Raw genomic sequence first — 10920 nt, 5'->3', positions numbered from 1 at the left:
ACTAGTAATGCATTGAACTACTGTTAGTGCCAATAATATTGAGCAATAACATTTTGCTGGCTGCTGCTGCTCATGCATGCATGCATGCATATTTTATATGTTGCATGTAAACCCCCTCTACTGGTAGTTTTTTTTAAATTTAAATTGTTTTTATTTTTTTTATTATTATTCATGGACGAGGACTGTTACATGTTTGTATATGAGTGATTTAAAAAAAAAAAAAACATTTGATGAGGCCGGCAAGGCCAAAGGTCATATTTGAGAACATTAGATAAGATATGGGTGAGTGCTGGAGTTACATCAGCATGCACCTTAACGATTATATTTATTCAGGAATATTTAAGGGACTGCAAGGCAACTGTCGGATGTCTCTTAACAGACTTTGTGATCAAGGTTTGAATTTTGCTTTTATTGAAAAATGCATAAGAGGCACAGTCTGTGCCTGTACTCGGTGTTCCCACTACATCCCTCATCTTGGATCGCACTTGCCCACACATCCCTGCGCTCTTTTGGCTACAGAGACAATTAATCAATACGATGTTATATTTGAGCACATCGCTTCGGTATTTATATCAGTCTAAAGGCAGAAGTATTTAGGAGCATCTGGGCAACATAAGAAACTAGGGCTGCAACAACGAATCGATTAAATCGATAAAAATCGATTACTAAAAGCGTTGGCAACGAATTTCATAATCGATTCGTTGTGTCGCGCGACGCGGAGACGTTTGATTATTTAAAAAAAAAAACACTTTAGTTGAGCGGAGCGGAGTGAACACACTCGGTCTCTCTCGCGCACGGATGCTAGCAGAGTTTGGCGCCTCATAAATAAAAAAAAACAAAAAAAACGAGCGGAGGTAGAGGAAAGATACATGGCGGAGGCAGAGAAATCCGTGCGACCCAAGTCATCCAAGGTGTGGGAGCAGGGGCGGCGTTTGCGTATGGCAGAGTATGCAGTTGCCATACCCTAGCCCAGTCAGGTGCTGTGAAAAATTATCCAAACTTGAGTCGCTTATAATTCGTTTTTATTATTTTAAATCAGAGAGTTTTAAAAATAGTAAACCAATGATAAGCATTAAAATAACTTGTCAGTAAAACTGTAACGCCATTGGATCATCAAGCTCTCAGCTAGACCTCGTAACTTCACCCGCCTCCGTTCAGATTGACGCGCGCACAGCCTGGAGAAGATGAGATCTCTGCTTTTTCGCAATGCAAGGGTGAATAAATAATTGGTGTTTGAATAGTACAGCGTTTTCTTTACTCAAACACTATGTCAGTAAAGGATAATGTTTTGTGTGTTTGAAGAGTGGAGAAGAATTAGTTATTTGCCGTCTATATCGTTTTAAATATCCTGTGCATTATGTGCATAAGCGCTTAATTTGAGATTTTGGCCAAGTGTATTAAACAACAAGAAAAAACTAAGCGCCCATATAGCTACAATCAAAGTTATATAACCTGTAAAAGTTGATGAAAGCATAATGCACTTGCTGCTTCAGATAACAGTTACAGCCGTTCTAATGACAAACAAAACACTCCATCTCCGTCATTCTCTGGTCAAAAACATTATTAACTCCATTTGAGCTTGATTTTCATATAATGTTAAATGCAAGTGTCTGATACAATACCAACGCTAACGAACCCCAAAAGTCTATATATTTGGCAGATGTAAAGCATACATGTGTATGTTTTTTGTGTTAGTCCATTTTTATTTTATTTTATTATTATTATAACAGCTCAGGGATGTTCAAGGAGCAACATGTTTGTGCACTTTCTAAAGATTTTAGTTCTGTTTTTGAATAAAGGGTTGGAAATGAATGCTTTTCTTTTTTTATCCGATTCATCGATTAATCGAAAAAATAATCGACAGATTAATCGATTATTAAAATAATCGTTAGTTGCAGCCCTATAAGAAACCATATCTTTTGGGTCACATTGCACATGCTCCGAGGAATTGGTGTAAACTAATGGAATGAGCATTTAAAGCGTTGTTTGAAGTGATATGAAGAAACTTTCACCTAATTTTTTTTTTGTAGTTGTGTTTTTTAGAGCCACAATTAAGATTGTAGTTGTGTTGTATTACTGTGTTACACAACTGAATGTCCATTAGAGATACTTCAGGATGTCAGTGGATGTTTTGTCTGTATTTGGACCTTGTTTGCTACTGTTCATATACCGGATATAAATGAACAGTTTTTTTTTGTGTGTGTGCTACATCTAAGCTATCACAGAAGTTTTGCCCAGGCATGAGTTTATGACTGCTGAGAGCGCTTGCCCTGTCGAATGTAAATTACGCCTTAAACATCACAACTCTAAAATAAATCACCACTGGCAACATCTGACCAAAGCACACAGAAAAATAGGAAGCATAAAGAGGAATTTGATTTGTGTATTTATTTAATGGAAATTCTTTAGCTTTTTCAATGCTGAATGACAGAAACGGTTATAGATATAGATATATATTTGATTTAGTTGGTGCTGTATTATTTTGTTGTTGTTCTCCAATGGATTTTTTATGTCCATTTTAGAAGATAACATGAATTGTTTAATTTTAAATGTTTTTTTCCCCCTCCAAGTTCTAGGGTAATCCTTTTAGGAGCGATTAGATTGAACTATCTGCTACTGCTTTTTTTTTTTTTAATTAAAGCATTAGAGTGAAAACAAAGCTTACACTTGTGTCTGATATTGATGCATTACAAATATACACTGTAGTTTTGGCATGAGACAAGTTATATTTTAGCAGCAATAGCAATTTATAAACCGATACAACGGATACAAGATGCATTTATTATTATTGTTGTTATTATTATAATTAATAACTAGGGCTGGGTATCATTCAAAAATGTTCGATATCGATACAGGTTCCTGAACGATACTTTTTTTCGATACCAATTTATGAAATCAGTTTTAAAAAGATTACATTATCTCAAAAAACTTAAATTTTTTCAGCTTATTGACATTTATTCAGACTCAAAGCCTCATCTCCTGAGCCACTGCACAAATGAACAAAATATATCCAACACAATAAATCAGTGCAAATAGTTTTAATAAAGTTCAAATAGTTTTCAGTTTACACATCTGTTAGGCTACATTTACACTAGTGCGTGTTCGTTTTAAAACGTATAGCTCAGACAGAATCACAATTTCTGTTAATTTATTCTATTTATTCTAAGTTGTTAAAGATCTTTATCCACTTTCATAAGTGGGTGTTTTATTTTCTTTCACCATATGTTTTATTGTTATTTAATTCTGTGTTGTAGTATGTCTAATTATTTGAATGCATAAAAACAACTTAGTTTATTCAAATTTATTCTTAAAATAGCCTTATGAAATGTTTTCTTTTTCCTCAGAAATTCCGTGTTCTGTATCTGGTTTTCAAATGAAGGCATAAAACATTCATTTCATTTATCTTTAAATTATTGAAAATCAAACTTTATTTATTTATTTATTTTGGCAAACAAAGGGGGTTTACTATTACAAATGAAACATGGAAGAAATGCTGTGTGATCATTACTTAAAAAAAAGTAAAGTTTTAATAGTAGTCTAGTAGTAACAGTATGTACATTCTGCTGAACAATAGTAATATATTTCTGCCGCAGTGTCTTCCAAGTTAAACCAAACTTTTATTTTGACGGGTTGCCGTGAATACCTTTACAGTTCTGTGTGTATATGATATGACGCTAATTTTACTCAAATCAAACGGTAAAATGCTAATGAAGTGACTTTCAGAGCATTTCTGGAGATGTTGTTCATGTGTTTATGTCCTCATTTAGTGAGACGGCAGACGCTGAATTCACCGCGAGCGTCACGCTTCAGTCTGTGTGTAGTAAAGGAAACTGCGCGATAGAGAGCAGACTGCTCCGTACGCTTTCAAGTCTCTCTTGCGGATGTCAAACACTGATCAATCTGCGCCGCGTCGCTTCTAGTCGAACACACCTAGTGCTGCGTTAGGTATAAACGGAGGTCGGAGCCAGCTTCAAATGGGCGAGTCAGATGTAAAAGGGTGGGATTTGTTAATATCGTCTACCCCAAACCTACCCCCTCCCAACCTACTTGCGGCGTAAGTCCCTTCCACTTGGAGGTCTCCGGGCTGCAGCGATACATACTTGAGTGCTGCAGGCTTATTGCCTCACTGACGTTGATGAGATTAACCCCTTAGGTATTGAAACTTGGTACCGAACGAAAAGACGTTTTTCGATACTCAATGGTATCGAGGCAGTTGGTATCGGTGCCTAAAAAGTATCGAACTCGATACCCAGCCCTATTAATAACTGTTAACTTTCTTTTTTTAAACTTTAACATAACTTGGTGAGTGTTACACAGTACCTCAGATGTAATGGATGATATACTAGAAGTTGGAATTAATGTGCTTTATTTGACCTTAGATTGTTGACCGCAAACATCTTGGTTGAACTTACGAACTTTGTTCATTGGCTTCGCTTGCTGTATCTGTTTTTGATGTAAATATTTACCAGCTATTAAAAGTACATGCCACGGTCAGCTGTTTTTCATGAGAACTTTGGTGGAACTGAGTGTCTTGCAAGATTAGCATTTAAGCAAGCAAAAATCAGTTTGTGTTCCTCACAGAACGCGTTTGCATTAAAATGACACATTTATGCACAGTGTTTTGTGCGCTTGTGATTGTGTTAGTGTTTTAGACTACATCATGACTGGAGTGCAGAATGGAAGTAATGGTGGTTCCTCTTCTAGTGTCTTATTCACTGTAATCTATCGGCGCAGCTGTTGTGGGTACATTTATTTCCCTTGTATAACACCCAGACAGCTTAGCTGGGTCATTGTACAGCAACACAACTTCTGAAACAAATCCCCAAAACAAAGGACTTTTTGTGTCGAGATAATATATATATATTATATATTTACTCTAGAAATCTTCTTTTGTACAGCCACAACAGGGTTGCTGATGGGCAAATCGATAAATGTGCATTTGTATTATACAGTAGCTGTGAGACTACAAGATGGCATAAAAACGATTTTCACTAAAAAGTGTTTACTTTCATCTAACTCACAGTTCTCACAGTGAATGTACTAGTGCAAGTCTTGTTATTGTTTGTCATGTAGGTGCAGAAGTAAATTGATCACAGACTATTGGTTCCTCTCTTCCTCTCATTTTCATGGGGTATCAGTTAAATATCACCTGACCAAACATGTCTTATCGCATCCAATTTTATGAAGTGATGGTGATATCTATTTTCAGTTGAAATACCTGAATGTTGGTAAGAAAAAGAAAAACGATAATAATAAAAACTTTCAGATCTCAATCTGCATATGTGATGGACATTGATTATGCTCATCTTTAATATCTCTATTGAAGGCATCTTGAGTAAAACAGCTCCATATTTAATGAAGCACATCCAAAAGACCTGAACTGGAAGCAACGTGACCTGTTTTACAGAACTTGGAGGTTTGTTGCTCGCAACAATGATTTTGGAATAATTTCTGGAATAATGTACCAATTTAATCTTTTCTATATAGATTCAATTGGATCAACAAAATAAGTTCATTGCCTGAATTGTATTACACTTTCAGGTTGAATAGTTAGCCGGGGGTCAGTTCACTATTTATGCTGCAGCTGATTAGATCTGTGGATTGTGTGCGCTTAAGTGCTTTTATTGTTTATGATCTGTTATCTGTATTTCTGGAAATCCTGAGGGATATTGCGCAGAATTTATGATCAGGAACAGATCGTAAAACCTATTGTAATTTTAAATTAGCATGTTTTCATGTTGACTTGTATGTGAAGTGTACCAGGGATTTTCCATATAGGCCTTTTTCACAGTTCCATGTTCGAAAAGCGGAAGATTCAAATAGTAGCATAAAAGAACTTCCGCTGCAGCCTCTATCAATGGCTGTGCCCATAGCACAGCATTGTTGTGGATTATTTATGTAGAATTCAGCACAGATACGTCTTCTAAAGACACCAATCTCAGTTTACAACAATTAATTGAGTATTATGAAACCAAGGAGTTTGTTGTCACGATATCCCAATGTGTATTTCGTGACTTCAACAGTAGCGTATGAGCCATACTGTATGTGTATAGGCAATTTTTCACAGTCTGATCAACTTATTTCATAACAGAACAGTGAGAGATCTATACAAACAATATATCACATTAAAAAGCATTAGAATTAGCCAAAACTTAAAACATTAAATACGACTAAAGGCTGTAGAGAAGGATTAAATTAAAGGTTTAGGGCAAACTTGTTGTATTAAACATAATGCTCGCATTTTTCATGCGCTGACTTTGATGCAATCCTCAATAATTGCATCAAATTGAAGTTGTTCAAATAAAGAAATATTTCCAGCCCATAGATGATAATTAAAAATAAGTTTGATCATCTTAATAGAGTTATATTCTCCGTGATTGCGTGCAACAATTGAATGTCATTACACTGTGAACAAGAACGGAGGTTAATCACAATAAATATAATGCAAAAATAAACAAAATAATATTAAAAATAAAATTAAACCAGTCCGAGTATTCCTCTCTGGCAGTAGCGTGAGCTGCGTGCTCTTCATTAATCTGACTGGCAATACCGGCAGTGCTGACAGTCACGTCGCTCAGATAGGCTAATGTTACACATTAAAATGAAGGATGACATGATGCATGGTATGGAATCGGTATAAATATGCAGTTTTAACATTGAAGTTTATTACGTCATATTATGTCACGCAGACTGTGATAAAGGTCTATTTTCTGACCTGAGAAGGCACGGATAGCGACAACATGTATTGTCTATAGTTCACCCAAAATGAAAGTTAATTCATATTAAATTTGCCATTAAATAATACTGTAGTGACTCATCATATGTGGTAAACCGAGAAGGACACACATTTGTGTCTCTGTATGTCAATTATTATTATTAGTAAAGATGAAATGCATTATTTAATAAAATACAATATTTAAAACTTTCTAAATGTGTGCCTAGTATGTAAGACAGTTATATTTGCCAGTTGGTATGATTTATGAAAGGCTATGATTTTAATTATTTAAATATATATTCTGATGAACTGTGTTTTAGAGTGAAGCATTGCTCTGTTTTATTTACATGAGCAGCTCTTAATCCAGTGTTTTCAGTGTCTCTGAGAGGCTTGGTTCACAGTAAATGCTGCTTCACATGAATTCTGCAATAGTGAGTTTGGCTCACTTATAGCAGGAGAAGAGGCAGCATGTGCCAACTAGGGGTGGGACAATAAACGATATGGCGAGATATCGCGATCCTTCACCATGCGATACGAGAATCGATATCTGAACAAAACCTTGCCAGAGCCACAATGCGGCGCAGAAGTGTGCAGTGTGTGCGCTTGCCGTGCATCTACATTTGAAATAATGAACCTGAGCATGCAAAAGACGCAATGTGAACCACTATTTCTTTTTGTGGGGCTCCGTTTTTATGATAAAGGTTGAGAAAGCACTCCAGGTAAATTTTGAAATGTACCAGGTTTATATTATATCTATCTATCTATCTATCTAGCTTTTCTTTTGCTGTTGTTTTTGTTTTTTGTTTGATAAGCAGTTGTGTATTAAATTAAATGCCGCTCCATCTGAAAGCATTTGCTACTAATCACAGAACCGGCTTTACTGACGAGATGCGCACGAACATAGCATGCAATTTATTGTGCAGCCCTACAAATAACCATAATTAGTTTGTTTACTTCAATTATTTTAAAATCACAAAGATAAGAAGTGCACTCTTTCAGTAGAAAAATATATCCCACCTTTAATATTTTAGTATATTTACAGTATAAACCTTTAATGAACTGCGAGGGCAAAAAATTAAAAGAACTAAAAAAAGTTCAATAATCGTAATCGAGGTAAAGTGTTAATTAATCGAGGTTTTGATTTTAGGCCATATCGCCCAGCTCTATTCTCAACAAAAGAGAAGCTTTAGTTTAAAATAAATTGTCTATGGTTTGATGTTTGAAAGAAGGAAATAAAGAAAGACATCCAAAAATATGATACATTAGACGCTTTTCCACTATCAGGCCGAACAGTTCTAAGAAATGTCAGGTACGGTTCCAGTTGTATTTCCACGTGAGCCTGGTACGGCACGATTACAAACCGTTCTCGGCCTGGAATTCGGTTAGACAACCATGCTGAAGTGTGTGTGCGTGACGTAGCCACTCAGGATCTGTCACTTGCCTGTGGCCTGGCTGCTAGTTTCTCCGTATCTTGCTAAGCACGCTATTTTGAGCAATGTAAACACAAATTAGTAATAAAATCGAAAGAAATTTCTGCTCATCCTCCATAACGCGGTGGCTATTTACACCTCATATCATATGTAAACACTTGTTTTACCACGGCAACGACTGACGCATTTGAATTGCATTTCAAAGAGATCCGTTATCAGCCCCACAGTGGAAAACGAAACCATAACTGTACCGGCCGACTCGGATCGGCACGGAATGGAACGGTTATGCATAGAGAACCGTTCAGCATGATGGTGGAAGAGCAGCTATTTTTATTACAATCATTTTTATCAGGTTTTCCTCCTTGTTCTTAGATTATCAAGTGTCTGATTAATTTGGGTATGCTGTGCATCATTCATTCTTGTTGCGTTAGGAAAGACAGCGTAAATAAGTAGATGTCAGAACTTCTGCCTTAATGTACTTGACCTTAGTCTTGCTCAGTTTTGTTGGTTTGTCTCAGTAAAGTATTTTTACCGTGATGTAATCAGTGTTCTCAGCTCCACCATGTTTCTTTAATGCCAATCAGATGGATGTTTTCAGCCCAGTATCAAATATCGGTATGAACCTATGCGCTCAGTTTGTCACACTGTTATAAAACAATACTCATTCACCCTGTTAAGTAAAGTCACATCGCTAATATTTAAACAGCAGGTTAGATGGACTGCTAAAGAAGAATGGGCTTTCCATACACAGGAGGAGAGGCTCATAAATGGAAAGTCCTTCAATTAAAGTTATTCTGTATTGATCCCTGTGATCCTGATACAAACACATTATAATATGATTCTTCCCATATTTTATTTTGCCTAAAGCGCTAATGTGTGATTGATAGCTTGACCTTGAGTTGCTTCGCAGTGTATTTTGATCCTTGCCAACTGGACTTCCATGACATAGGCAGGTTGCAGCCACTGTTGCCCAAGATGCAGATGCCTCTGTGAATAATTTACAACCACGGTTGACCACTGCTGACGGAAGGGCTATTTGAAATCAAATGTGCTGCCTTTGTCCTCTAACGGTCTGCTTTGACCTGTGCCATAGTTTTCCTGTTTCTTTGTGACAGACGTTTGTGTGGTTAAATCGTGATCGAGTAAATATCTGTTTCTCACTGTAACAGTGGATGCGTTTAAGGCTTTTAGCTCTAAGAGCTGCTTGGCCTAAATATTTTGTATATGAATGATTTTTCAAAGAATGGCAGATTAAACCTGTCATCCCTGGATGCGTTTGTCAACCCCTGAACAAGATTTCCAAGTGTCTTCCAAAATGTTGTTTCGTTGCACATCTGTACATGAATTTCAATGTGTTTGCAAACAACTTTGAGTGTGACACAAAGTCAAGTTGCCTTCTGACAGCTAGACACAGGAACAAAGGCTGATTCAGCTTGTTTATTGGAATGTGATCGTTCATTTCATGCATCATAGATCTGTGATCTTGTGCTGTCAGGAGGAGCACACCAGAGCTTTCAGAGACAGTCCTGTGGTGGTGTTTGGTTGAGGGGGGCGGAGGGAAATCAAAGCAGATTAAAGAGATTTGCAGCAAAAAGTGTGTTAAACATGATTGACAGCTGATTGACTTGACTTATAAATTGTATACATTGGTGAGTCAGTGGTGTGTCCAGATTTATTTGCACAAAAATGTAATTCATACAGGCAGAATATACTTTTAGTAGGTTAGTATAAAAAACATTAATATTTGAAAGTTTGGCTGCCAAATCAAAGTCCTTGTGGAAGCCATAGGCTTTGTTAAACATCACGTGACCGAACTGGAAAACTGGTCTTCACTCATCTGGTTGTCAGAGAAGCTGCTAACCCCAGATGAACTGCCTATGAAAGCTATATACAGTTTCAGCTAAAATAATTAATGCTTTTTATTGTTTCTGTTTATTTGACTATCTGGATATTAGTGAAAAGAAGAAAAATAAAGTACCAGAAGTGATAATCCTAACAATGATTTCTGCTGTGTAGTTCCGGAAGGCATCTTAATTGAAACAATGCCTTATTCACCTTAGCACATGCAGAGGACCTAAATAGTGTAGCTTGGTTTACAGAATAAAGAAGTTTTTGCACAAATTTTGATGTTATGTGACAAGAAAGCCATAAAACAGGAATTTATATCACAGAGAGGATCCCTATAGACCTTCATTTCTTTTTTGTTTTGTTTTGTTTTGTTTTTTAACTACCATTCAGGATATTCATGATTCATTTTTTGTTTTCTTTTTCTAAATAATTAAATGTATACAATCAGTTTTATCTTTTTACTATATATCCAGGGACTAAATCTAGTAGTTACTTTTGTGCTGTATTACATTTACAATGCAGAAGAAATCATTGCAAATATTTATAAAACAGTGTTTTTCAGTAAAAGACTGGCTAAACAATTTGCAAGAATATGTAAGAATTCTTAAAATATTTGCTTCCTTCTAACAATATCCGTGTTTGAACGTTTCTTGGAAAGAACGGTCTTGAATGCCAGGAAGTGTGTTTGTAATGGTAAAGTGCAAGGTCTCGCACTGCTTGAGAGGGCTTTTGTCTGTGCTTCTCAATAGGAGCATAGCCCAAGATGCTCAATTATGCAGTGAAAAGTTCTTTAAAAGATCTTTTGGAGTTATTTGAGTGTGTTTATAACTGAGGTTTAGCATTTATATGCAACATTGCATATGTATTGATATATTTTATTCTATTTAACTTTATATTTAAAGTTCAGTCCTTTTGAACTGTTGAAAA

The 10920-nt window shown here is 36.1% G+C and overlaps 1 protein-coding gene across 2 annotated transcripts in view; it reads left to right on the top strand.

The window, feature by feature from the left end:
* Positions 1-10920, top strand: part of acvr2aa (activin A receptor type 2Aa) — a 59912-nt gene that overhangs the window by 1504 nt on the left and 47488 nt on the right. The gene's annotated exons all lie outside the window — the stretch shown is intronic.

Source organism: Onychostoma macrolepis, chromosome 09 (assembly GCF_012432095.1).
Source record: "Onychostoma macrolepis isolate SWU-2019 chromosome 09, ASM1243209v1, whole genome shotgun sequence".
Lineage (NCBI taxonomy): Eukaryota > Metazoa > Chordata > Actinopteri > Cypriniformes > Cyprinidae > Onychostoma > Onychostoma macrolepis.
Note: the sequence above shows the minus strand (reverse complement) of the source record. Positions and strands in the feature narration are given on the sequence as shown.